The following is a 13,188-nucleotide window of genomic DNA, read 5'->3' as shown; positions in this document are numbered from 1 at the left end:
AGACACAGGAAAAGCTCCACTCTGCCTAGCTAGCTAGCTACCGTCACTTGTCGCCAGATTGCTACATCCAAATAGTACGTAAAAAACGGCAGCGCAGAAGAGAGTGTGTCGCGAGTCCAGCCCCGTACTGCACTGTCATTAGCCTGGCTAGCGAGCTAGCGTCACTAAGTTACTAATCAGCATGTGACTAAAACGGACCAATCACGAGATATGTTCTCCGCGGCATTCTAACGCAGCAACAATTTTTGCCGTGTGCGCGTCATGTGACGCAGAGGGACCATGCGGGCCAATGGGTCGGTCACGTGACGCAAGGCGGGCGTATAACGAGGCCTTAAATCACGAATCATCGCCTCCATGGCGGCTTTTTTGCCAGTTTGTTATGTCCAATAGGCTCGAGTCGGTGGCCTGTCGCTTTAAATATTCCTGCCGAAAAGGATCATGGGTAATACATCTCCTTTCGCTTCTCGCTCTGCGGGAGGAGGGACGATCGTGCTTCAGTCAATCTTCCAGGATTTTGGATCGAATGTTGTGAATCCTCGACGCGGGACGTCCCTGATCACGACTTTGGTGGACTAAAACACCATTCGTTCAATCTTCGTGTCCTGTTGGATTCGTCTCGTGCACCTTGAAGCTTCTCGGCCTAGCTTAGCTTACCTTGCTAACAAAGAGACACGTTTGTGATCAACACTTCGCTAAGCAGTGATCAAGCGTGAGGTAAAGTGTTCTTCTTTCCGCCACCTACTTGTTAGTAGTGGGGACCACAATATCTAATCCTAACATTTAAATGTAGTGAGGGGGAAAAAACACACTAACAACTACATTCTATCTTGTAAGGAGTTGGGACCACAATATATTAAAAAAAAAAACACACACACACACATCAACAACTACATTCTATCAGCTTTTGTTTGTCTGAGATACTGAAATGATGTCCTGAAAGAATTATTTTCTGAATCATTATTATTATCCCAATCTGAATTCTTTTGTCGAATAATGTCAATAATGTTTCAACACAAATGTTCATACACAAATTAGCTGTCTTTCTGTCTCATGTTTCTTATAATGCATAATTGCATGTTCTATTGTTTCCTCTTGTTGACCTTGATGCATTGCCATTTAAAGTAATGTACTTTTTAACCCACAACATCCAAATCTCAATATTATTGTTTCACATCCGATTTGCACTCGCTTTTCTCATCCCTCTGACATAGAGCGGAAAGTGTTGTGAAAATGTGTGCAAGAAGGACAGCAGAGTACAAGGAAGAACTTTTTGGACCAAAAGAGGAGAAGGAGCCACAATGTCAACTCCTGGACGCTGTGTTGAATCTGCAGCCTCGAAGTGTGCTACACAGAGCAGGTTGGTTCACTTGTTGCATGCGTTCTAATAGAAATGATATTCCTGTGTTTATTTACTGGCGGCGTTTGAGGATGCATTTAATATAACATAATTAGCATCCTATAATGTGAACTATGTGGGTCTGCGGTAGGGGCGGAGCTATGTGGTGGCTGAGGCCACAGGGGGCTGGCCAACCCCCGAATTAAAAAAAAAAAAACAGTTAACTCATTCCCTGGCGATGCCGTCTCAATAATTTCAATGGTGTTTTTTAACAGGGATGGGTGGGGAGGGTCTTATACGGTTTATGTGTGATCGTCAAGCCTCTGGATAACTCCAATGAGGAATGGCACCCTGTGGAGGGCAACAATGCCTTGAGGTGAACGTCCCTCCCTCAGAGGAAGAAGGAGGAGGAGGCGGGGTGCAAGAGACAATGAGAGAAAGCAAGCGTAATGGCGGAAAAGAGAGAAGACAAAATGAAAAGAAAAAAAAGCTTTTGTGACTAGAAATCTATTGCGCCAAGGGAAGAAAACTATTCCTCCGACCGACAGGAAGGACGGCCTTAGATCAGGGGTGTCAAACTCATTTTTGTCGCGGGCTACATTGTAAATACGGTTTTCCTCAGAGGGCCATTAAGATTGTAAAACCATATCAATGTTTAATCGCCTCATCGTATTATTACACATAGACAACAAATAACTAGTTTTGAAATCAGAAGTCAAAATGTATGGGTTTTTTTCAACTGTTGTTCAAGTAACCATAAAAGGGCTTTGGAGGACAAACATGATTACAATAGTTCATTACTATTTATTACATATTAATATTATAAAAAAATGTTGAACATATTTGAGCAAGAATCATGGAAGTTGACACACATGATTTGCTTTTGCGGTCCACATAAAATAATGTGGCGGCACGGTGAGAGCGTCAGCCTCACAGTTCTGAGGACCGGGGTTCAATCCCCGGCCCCCCGCCTGTGTGGAGTTTGCATGTTCTCCCCGTGCCTGCGTGGGTTTTCTCCGGGCACTCCGGTTTCCTCCCACATCCCAAAAAATTGCATTCATTGGGGACTCTAAATTGCCCGTAGGTGTGACTGTGAGTGCAAATTGTTTGTATGTGCCCTGCGATTGGCTGGCAACCAGTTCAGGGTGGACCCCGCCTCCTGCCCGATGATAGAGTTTGAGTTCACAAGATTAAGCCCAGTGATCGCAAAAGACGGGGTGCGGTTGTATCGGAATACAAGATTTCATTGCAGTCGTCTGACATAGTGCAATCGTGAAAGACCAAATTTGTCTTGTCGTCTGATCCGGGAATTACGTGTTGTCTGTCCCACACCGCCGACATTTTTTGAAAATAACTTGATAGGCTGTCAGATATTTACAGTACTACGTCAAAAGACACACGACAAGAGTACAAATAAACCAGCTTTTGGATTAAAATATACTGTACACGATGTACACTTCACAGTACTAATCGTATCAGTTTATCTGTAAATAAAAATAAAGAGTGTGAATCTGTGTAATCAGGTGGCCGGTGGTTGTGCCAAAGCTTTGGCTAATGTTGTTGCTATCTTGGTTCACAGTTCAACAGCTGTAAACAAGTAAATGAATACATACGCTTACCAGGTATGCCATCTTTTTTCATTCACGATTTTCCAAGCGTGAGCAAGCGTGGTCGAGTGCTTTCCTCAACGCTTGTGGGGTTGCCGGGTCCATGATGGCCAGAGTATTCGGTCACAATACGAATCGCATCAGTTTTGACTGAACCCAAAAGCAGACTGAAGCGGAGGGAGTAGATTTAGAATGGTTTATTGAGGGTTGGCGGATATTTATTAAGGATATCCAGGGCAAGATGGTGGACCGTCGGGACAAGGAGCAAACGGGAAGATGGGACGTGAGCAGGTGGGGTAGCTTGGCGGCGTGGCTGGAGCGGAGAGCGAGGCGGGGGACGGACGGAAGGAGAACACAAGGAGGTGAATACAATGGCAGAACGTCAAGTACTTACAACTAGAGTGCGAGGGTCGGCCTGTGTACCACAATAGAGTGTCAGTGCCGGATCCAGGATGGTTTCCTGGATCCGGCAAGCTTTAATGCAGGCAGTGATGAGTGTTGATAGAGGACAGGTGCGCAGCCAAGGTGGTACTGAATGCTGGAGGAGAGAGAGAGGGAGGGAGGCGAGGCACGAAGCGCCACCCGAGCTCCAAAAAAGGGGACTGCAGGAAACAACCATGACACACCAAGCAGCAACCTCTGGTGCGCCATTGAGCACCAGACACAAAATCTTATGTGCACCCTTGTGTATATACACGAGCTGCCTGTCAATGGCAGGAAAGCGTTAACTTGTGAAGCTCAATGGAGCAGACGGACAAGCACAACGTGGTTACGTCAGTGCGAGGAGAGAAGACAGAAGTGGAGCGTACATATTTGATTTAAGGAGCGTAAAATAAATGCAGATGACGCGGTGGTTTGCAAGCCGCCGTTAAACAAAAAAAGAAGAAGAAGAAGATGGAGACGACGTCGCAGAAGACAAATATGAAAAAAGAAGACAAAATGCTGCAAGTTTGGGATCATTTCAGACCGATAAGGAAGGTAAACACCGGTGACGTGACACGTCTCTCTAGCAAGACGCAGAGAATGCGGTGGAAGAGCCTAGATTAACCTCGCGCAAATCAGTGAGTTTAACGTTAATGCAATTTACTACCGTAACGTTAGCCCTGCGAAGGGCTCAGGTTTCTATTAATTAGGAGTACCGTCAAATTTGTTATTATGATGGTGACGAGTATGTGTGCGACTACAATGTGACTTCATTCTGGGTGGTTGTCATAGGGAAAGTTTTGCTCAGTGATTTAAGCAATGTGAGACAAATGGTCAACTGTACTAGCATCGTATCTGCAAGTGGCTACATTTTGAGTCAATTGCTGTTGGTGAAAAAAAATGATTGCAAGTGGCAAAGTTTGTCCATAAAATGTAATATGGTAATACAGTGTGTTTCCTATCGAGCAGTCTTCATTTGCATCATTTTAGTTCTGATGTTTTAGTGTCACGAGCCATCCTGCAGTTCTTCTGTTGGAGCCTGGGTGGCGCTTTGCACCCTCTCTCTCTTTCCAGCACCTTCCTCGGCCGCGCACCTGTCACCAATCAGTCCTCGTTACCACCTGCATTTAAGCCTCCCTGATCCCAGAAAACCTTGCCAGAGTATTGAACCTTCCAAGCAGTACGGCTCCCCAGTCTCAAGTAAGCCTACTCAATTCCTTGTCGTCGTTGAGACGCTCGTGTCTTCCTTGTCCTCAGTGTATCCTCAGTGTCCCTCGTCAAGTGGATCTCTGTCACCTCGCCGTCAATCCAGCCACCTGTCCTCGTCACTGCCTGCCACGCATTCTCTGCCTCAACAACCCGCCAGCGCATCTCAAGGACCATCCACCTTTCCCTTTTCAATAAACTCTTCATCACAACCTCTCAGCCTCCGTCTGCTCTTGGGTCCAATCTTCATCCAATTCGTGACACTAAGCTCATAGATGAACAGCCACAAATGTGTAGCGTATATGGGTTAAATAAAAAAAGTCTTAATTTAGGAGAAAAGAATGAGCTGGAAGCGACGGCTGCGTCACTTCCGGTTTATCGTAATTTTAAATTACAGCGTTATAAATCAAGCTGTTTTATATATAAGAGGGGCACCACGTCGCTTTTTATGTGGATAAAATTTAGGAGAAGCGACGAGAAACCTTTTAATCAGTCTTGTAATCTGAAGGTTGCTACACTTTAGAAAACTTTGATAAGAGTTCTGGACGTCCAGTGTTTTTTTTCCCTTGAACCCAAACACAGACACAACAATGCAGGTAGTGAATTTTATGGAAAATTTAATGATCTAACATGGGGAATCTAGAGGGAAAGAACACAGAAAAACACCAAACAAACAAAGTACAGACGAACATTGGCAAAGGAAACTGACTTGTGATGTGAGATTGGTAGAATGAGCATGTAGCGAATGCATATAGCTGGGGATTCCTGTTCTCGTTAATTTAAACCCAAATATGCACTAATCTGTGCGCAATGTTGGACGTACGTGTCTTGAACACGTTTGAGGCAGGCGGGTCAAGCTCCCGAGTGTTCGGCCGGCCCGGTCGGCACCGGGAATGGGTGGATTTGACGGAAAGGAAGAAGAAAAAAGGAACGGGGTGTCATGGTTAAATGATTATGTGCCCGCTTCCGTTCCCTCGGAGTGAGCTCAGGCCACCGAGCAGGGTAGCTCGGAGCGCTTGCAGGATGCTCTGCAGTCGGGGATGATCCGATGCGTCCTCGTCACCTCGTGGCGAGGTGGGCATCCTGCCTGGGCCAGTCGTCGACAGGTCGGTCGGCTCAGACAAAAAGCTGCTCGGAGAGCAGGGCGAAGCGAGCCAGAAGGGTGTGGTTTGCCCCCTCCCTCCTTCCTTTACCACCTTCGTGACCAAAAGGGGAGCTGGACCCTCTTTGAGTGTTCATTTCCCATTTTGGTATTATTTTGTGGTTTAAAACCAGTGGAATAAAATATTAATGATTGGATTTAAGATAACGAGACAATTTTGCCGCCTGTAACGAATGTTTCAAATGTTGTGTGTTTGTTGAGGAACACGACTATTTTCAATGTGGCATTTGTACGGTGTGGAGTGAAACATTTAATCTGGTTCAGTTGACAACAGAATCGACATCAGACGTCGGAAGTTTGCCGCAATACAGTCACTAGTGGCGTTCATGTAAGGTTCTTAAAATATTAACTCCCAACCAAGTCCAGTACAGACTGTGTTTCATGAACCCGTGTCTGTAGTGTCGTTCCGTCGCCTGTGCGTGTCGCGGTTGTCTGTTCAAACTCCCAAGCGGCGCGGTACTCAACGGGGTGGAGGCGCCTTTGTTGGTGAAATCCTCCGGGCTGGCTGGAAGTTAATCAACTTAGCGTCCTAGGGCGAACTCTGTATCTTTGGCCTTCGCTTTGAAGCTCCGGGTGTACGTAATTCACTTAGCGTTGGCATGGCAAAGCAAATGTCTGTGTCTTGCTTCTTTTGATTATGGCCGTCGATTCATTTAGCGCCTGTATGTGAAGTTACATCTAGCAAACGTGGTCGTCTATCTCGGTGGGAAAAGCGAGTCTCGCCGGAGACCGGGGTGCTTGGTGTCATCTTTTCATGGCGTGTCCGCTACAAATGCCTTATGTTTTTCTTTTTGTAATTAAAACAAATGCTCAGGAGAAAAAATGCAAAGTTTAAACTGAAGTTAGTTTCATATATTTTTATTTTGTTTGAAATTTCCTCACTGAAAATATTTGCAGAAAAGAAAGTTTTCTACCCCATGTGAATTTAAGAAATAAAATAAATGGTTGTTAATTTTTAAGTGAAATGGCTTATTTTCTTGTGTATTCATAATAGCTCTTTTAACTAAGATAGAATGTATCTGAATACCCAATTATTTAATTACAATTTCAATAGGATACTCAAACACTAAACTATTTGATAACTTACAGCCCTAATATTCTCAGAGGTGTATGTGGACATAAATAGGAATGTCCTCACAGATGTTGAAGATCGGCCAGCATTTTTGGACATAAACCGACGTAATGCATGTTATTTGTGGCAGGATGTGGCTATACTCAAGGAAGCATTTCAATTTTTTATAAACTACATCAAACTACATCATTTTCTCTACATTATGTGAGATTAGCAATTATAGTGTCAAGGCAGGTTATTGAACACAAACATCAAAACTGAAATAAAAAGTAACAAGTTGTCAATATGATGTCACTTGAAATTATTCAAAGAGGGGCTGATTGAAAACAAAATACAAACAAATGCAAACAAAGCAAACTGTGCAATGTGATTTAATTACATATTTACAAAATGCCACATTCCATAAAAGCATATCTTGAATAAAGGATTCATTAGCTAAAAACAGGTGCAGCAATCATGTACAGTATCCCTCACAAACTTTGTAAATGTCGATGTTGGGATGAATGCGGTGAGGCTTTGTAAAATTATTTTAAACTGCATATTTTTGTATTTACTTCACTGCTGCTGAAATTATGTTTACCAGAGGCCACACTTATATTTAAAAAATATATATATATATATACAGAAAAATTTGCAAATGACATACCGGGAGTATGCAGGGTTCCACTGTATTACCTTTTATTGAAACTTGTTTTCATGCACTGTATTATTTGATACTTTTTCACATTTTATTGTTGTTGTTGTTGACCTGCCCAATTTTATTATTTACAATATATCAAACTCATATGGCTTTCACATTAACCTTAAATATAAATTTAAACCATAACACACATCATTAAAGTCACAACATGAGAAAACATTTACCAAACCATGTATGTTTGCCTTGTGTCATGCAGACATCACTGAAGATCTTCGTACTGAGCGGCAGGAGCCAGAGCCCCCTCACATTAAAGAGGAAGTGGAGGACAAAGAGGTCCACCACATGAAAGTGGAAGAGGAGCCCGTTTTGATAAAAAAAGAGGAGGAGGAAGTGAGCCTCCACATCGAAGAGGAAGACGAGGAGGAGGAAATCACCAAGTTTCCATCAACTGGTGTCCCTTTGAAGAGTGAAGATGAAGGTCAAAGTGAGGAGAGCAGAGGGGCAGCGCCCCCAAGCAGCAGCTCAAGTCAACACATGACAGCAGAAGGTGACCGAAACCACTGTGGAGGATCACAAGCAGGCAGCCTCTTCGCTCAACATTCACATAGTGACGACATGACGTTACACTCTGCTCACACTGATGAAGATGATGATGATGATGAACAGCCGGAGGATGATATGACATATCACACTGACAACAATCGATGGAAATGCTCTCACTGTGGGAAAACATTTGCTTATAAGAGCATTTTAAAAGAACATGTGAGAACACACACCGGTGAGAAACCTTTTGCCTGCTCAGTTTGTGGTCAAAGATTCATTCAGAAGGGAAAATTAACTAAACACATCAAGAACCCACACTGGTGAGAAACCTTTTTCCTGCTCAGTTTGTGGTCAAAGATTTTCTGAAAAGGGAAAGTTCAAAATACACACAAGAACCCACACTGGTGAGAAACCTTTTTCCTGCTCAGTTTGTGGTCAAAGATTCTCTGTGAAGGGAAGCTTAAAAATACACACAAGAACACACACTGGCGAGAAACCTTTTTCCTGCACAGTTTGTGGTCAACGATTCTCTGTGAAGGGAAGCTTAAAAATACACACAAGAACCCACACTGGCGAGAAACCTTTTGCCTGCTCAGTTTGTGGTCAACGATTCTCTGTGAAGGGAAGCTTAAAAATACACACTCGAACACACACTGGCGAAAAACCTTTTTCCTGCACAGTTTGTGGTAAAATATTTACTCGGAAGACAGATTTAACAATACACACAAGTACCCACACTGGTGAGAAACCTTTTTCCTGCTCAATTTGTGGTCAAAGATTCTCAATGAAGCGACACTTAAAAAAACACACAGCAACCCATACTGGTGAGAAACCCTTTTCCTGCTCAGTTTGTGGTAAAACATTCTCTGTGAAGGAAAGCTTAAAATTACACACGAGAACCCACACTGGTGAGAAACCTTTTGCCTGCTCAGTTTGTGGACAAAGATTCTCTGTGAAGGGAAGCTTAAAAATACACACAAGAACACACACTGGCGAGAAACCTTTTTCATGCACAGTTTGTGGTAAAACATTTACTCGGAAGACAGATTTAAAAGGACACACAAGAATCCACACTGGTGAGAAACCTTTTTCCTGCTCAGTGTGTGGTAAAAGATTCTCTAAGAAGGAACACTTAATAAGACACACGAGAACCCACACTGGTGAGAAACCTTTTTCCTGCTCAGTTTGTGGTCAAAGATTCTCTGTAAAGGGAGGCTTAGAAGCACACACAAGAACCCACACTGGAGAGAAACCTTTTTCCTGCTCAGTTTGCGGTCAAAGATTCACTCAGAAGGGACACTTAAAATTACACACAACAACGCACACTGGTGAGAAACCTTTTTCCTGCTCAGTTTGTGGTCAAAGATTCTCTTATAAGTATCAGGCGAAGACACACAAGTGTGCTGGTGAGAGTAGCAGTGATCAAGAAGCTTTTAATGCAAATGTAAATGTTTAAAAAAAACAATTACTATGTTCCAGACTTACGAAAATCTACCTTCTTGTATTCTGTGTTCCAGCTTGTATTGTATCTTCTTGTTGTCCATATATTTTCTCAAATCCTCCCGCAGGCAACTGTTGAGCGTTAGCACTGTTTAGTTTTGTTTTATAATTTTAATGACATCCTATTAAATTCGCCATTTTTCAGCACATTACAGCAAACTGTATTGTATTTTTTTTAAATTATTATTTCCTGAAAGGTTGTCATTTTGAAGGTGAGGGGATTCTACAAGACAGCTGCGATATATAAGCTATGACTAATTACTGCCACTTTATAATATAGTACATTACTTTTTCCCACACCAGCTATGCCAGTGCTTTTGCAATTTTCGACTTTGGCGATGAAAAGGGGGCGTTTGAAAGGGAATTAGTTATTTACCAATTGCTCCAAAACGTATTATTATTGGAAATTACAGCATTTAATTTTCTTGTGCAAAAAATACATCAAATGAACTCGTTAGTGAAAAATGGACCATTAAGACATATACTTTCTTTAATCAATGCATGCATTTTGTCTGTTTTAGTGATGTTAATATCAAATAAGTGAATGATTGATTGAAATAGACTGAAAAGAAACTTCTACCTTTGGTGGTAAACTGTAAAGTGGATGTGTGATCCTTAATAAAATACACCTCTTCAAACAGTGAGGGTGAATCAATTTACTTATATATCAAATCCATTTTCCCCATTAGTAGTACTGCATTGTATTGTACAGTAGTATGTACTACATACATATATATTACATGCCTTACTACCTGTAGTACTACTGTAGTACTGTACATTACATTTAGTACTGTACGTTTGTTTTTCCACACCAGCTATGCCAGTGCTTTTTCAATTTTCGATTTTGGTGATGAAAAATGGACGTTCGAAAGGGAATTGGTTACTTACCAATTGCTCCAAAACGTATTGATATGATTGGGATTTTCTTGAGCAAAAAAATACAAAATTAACTTGTTCATGAAATATGGACCATTAAGACCCATACTTCCTCTCAGCAATGCATGCTTTTTGTCCAATGTTTTATTGATGTCAATATCAAATAAGTGAATGAATGATTGAAATAAGACTGTCAAGAAACTTTGACTTTTGGGGGAAACTGTAAAGTGTATTTGTGATCCTTAATAAAATACACCTCTTAAAACAGTGAGGGTGACTCAATTTGCTTGTCTATCAAATCCATTTTCAACATTAAAAATAATTGAAATGTCTATAATCCATTGGAAACCTTCCAAAAACAAAATGCTCTCAATTTAAAGCAAAAAAAATGGCCAAAGCGACAAGGCCTCTTAGCTCTACTATCAGATAGTGACGACATGACGTCACACTCTACTTACAATGATGAAGAGACACTCAGGAAAATTCAAACGGTGAAAAAGATGCAAAAGCTACAGCTCAATAATTCAGCACTATATTGTCATAAGTCTTTGCATATGTATTCTCTTCAAACATATTTAATGTATTTAGGGGGAAAAACACATATCTGCTTTGTGCCACTTTAACAAGAATCAACATGACAAAAGATACTACAATGAACATACAGTAAAATGACACCCATGCCGAATTTACAGTATTACACAGACACAAACACACTATGTGCATAAACAAATTGCGCACAAGCACACAGTCATTTACGCCAGTCCATCCAGTTTCCATTCTGCTCGACAGTGTTGCGTGAGTTAGCGTAACGCAGACGTTTAAGGTGAACGTATCCAATACAGAATTCTGAATTGGGTTTAATACCACAAAACTATGAGTGAACTAGCCAGGAACTGAACCTGGAATGTTCCGATCCGTAGTCAGACATCAGAATCAGAATCAGAATCAGAATCATCTTTATTTGCCTTTTTGAGGACGGAGTTGATGTTGTTCGCCCACTTCAGGTCCTGAGAGATTGTAATTCCCAGGAACTCGAAGGTCTCGACGGTTGACACAAGGCAGCTGGACAACGTGAGGGGCAGCTGTGGCAAAGGATGCCTCCTGAAGTCCACGATCATCTCTACCGTCTTGAGCGTGTTCAGCTCCAGGTTGTGTCGCCCGCACCGCAGCTCCGGCCGCTCCGCTTCCTGTCGATATGCAGACTCGTCACCGTCCTCGATGAGGCCGATGACAGTGGTGTCATCTGCAAACTTCAGGAGCTTGACAGTCGGGTTCGCTGAGGTGCAGTCGTTCGTGTAGAGAGAGAAGAGCAGCGGAGAGAGGACGCAACCTTGGGGCGCCCCAGTGCTGATGCTGCGTGCGGATGAGGTGGCCTCCCCCAGCCTGACCTGCTGTGTCCTGCCCGTCAGAAAGCTGTAAATCCACTGGCAGATGGCAGGTGAGACGCTGAGCTGGAGAAGCTTGGTTGAAAGGAGTTCAGGGATGATGGTGTTGAACGCTGAGCTGAAGTCCACGAACAGGATCCTCGCGTAGGTCCCTTCACTGTCGAGGTGTTCTAGGATGAAGTGCAGTCCCATGTTGACTGCATCATCTGCAGACCTGTTCGCTTGGTAGGCAAACTGCAGGGGGTCCAGCAGGGGACCTGTGACACTCTTGAGGTGGTCCAGCACGAGACGTTCAAAGGACTTCATGACCACAGATGTCAAAGCGACAGGCCTGTAGTCATTCAGACTAGAGATTGCAGGTTTCTTGGGGACTGGAATGATGGTGGAGCGTTTGAAGCAGGATGGAACTTCGCACATTTCCAAAGATCTGTTAAAGATCTGAGTGAAGACTGGAGCGAGCTGGTCCGCGCAGACTTTGAGGCAGGATGGGGACACATGGTCCGGTCCTGTTGCTTTGTTAATCTTCTGTTGTTTGAAGATGCGTCTCACATCCTGTTCATGGATGGTTAACGCAGAAGTCAGAGGTGTGGTTGTGGTCGCGGGTGCGGCCGGGTGGGTGTGTGGAGTGAAACTGTCCTTTTCAAATCTGCAATAGAAGGTATTCAAGTCGTTGGCTAGTGTGCTATTGTTCTCAGCTTGGGGGGATCGTCGCTTGTAATTAGTCAGCGATTGGAATGCACGCCAGACTGATTTCGAGTCGTTCGCGCTAAACTGTTTTTCCAACTTTGCTGCATAGATCCTCTTTGCAATGTTAATTTCTTTAGTAAGCTGGTTTCTAGCTCGATTATACAGGGCCCTGTCCCCGCTCTGATATGCATCTTCCTTAGCTTGGCGAAGCTGCTTAAGTTTAGCAGTGAACCACGGCTTGTTGTTGTTGAATGTCCGAAATGATTTTGTTGGTACACAAACCTCTTCACAGAAACCGATATAGGATGTGACAGTGTCCGTATATTCATCCAGGCTGCCAGCTGAATTTTCAAAGACACTCCAGTCTGTGCAGTCTAAACAGCTTTGAAGTTCCATCTTTGCTTCATTGGTCCACTTTTTGACTGTTTTCACTGTAGGCTTCGCACATTTAAGTTCTTGCTTGGGTTGCGCCGCTAGCCCCACAAATGTGCCCGACCATCTACAAGCCCCTGTGGAGGATTTTCACTGTCCCAAAATTCACAAAGGTAATTCCAGTGTTTCACGCTTGCCATGACACAATTTGAACCAGGGTTGCTGCGGCCACAACACAGAGGACTAACCACTACACAATCATGGATTAGGTGGGTGGAACCTGGCACAAAAGTTGTCTCTCTAAAGCTGTTGTCTGTGCGGCAAGAACCAGGATGCTTACCCAGGACTACAGTGAAACAATGTGAAAGACATGATAGTC

General features: G+C 43.2%; 1 pseudogene; it reads left to right on the top strand.

Moving 5' to 3' along the window:
• Positions 1 to 378: 378 nt before the first annotated feature.
• Positions 379 to 10,573, top strand: LOC133398239 (gastrula zinc finger protein XlCGF57.1-like; annotated as a pseudogene).
• The last annotated feature ends 2,615 nt before the right edge of the window (positions 10,574 to 13,188 follow it).

This window comes from Phycodurus eques, unplaced genomic scaffold (genome assembly GCF_024500275.1).
Source record: "Phycodurus eques isolate BA_2022a unplaced genomic scaffold, UOR_Pequ_1.1 contig_27, whole genome shotgun sequence".
NCBI classification, from domain to species: domain Eukaryota; kingdom Metazoa; phylum Chordata; class Actinopteri; order Syngnathiformes; family Syngnathidae; genus Phycodurus; species Phycodurus eques.
This window is presented reverse-complemented; position numbering and strand designations above follow the sequence as displayed.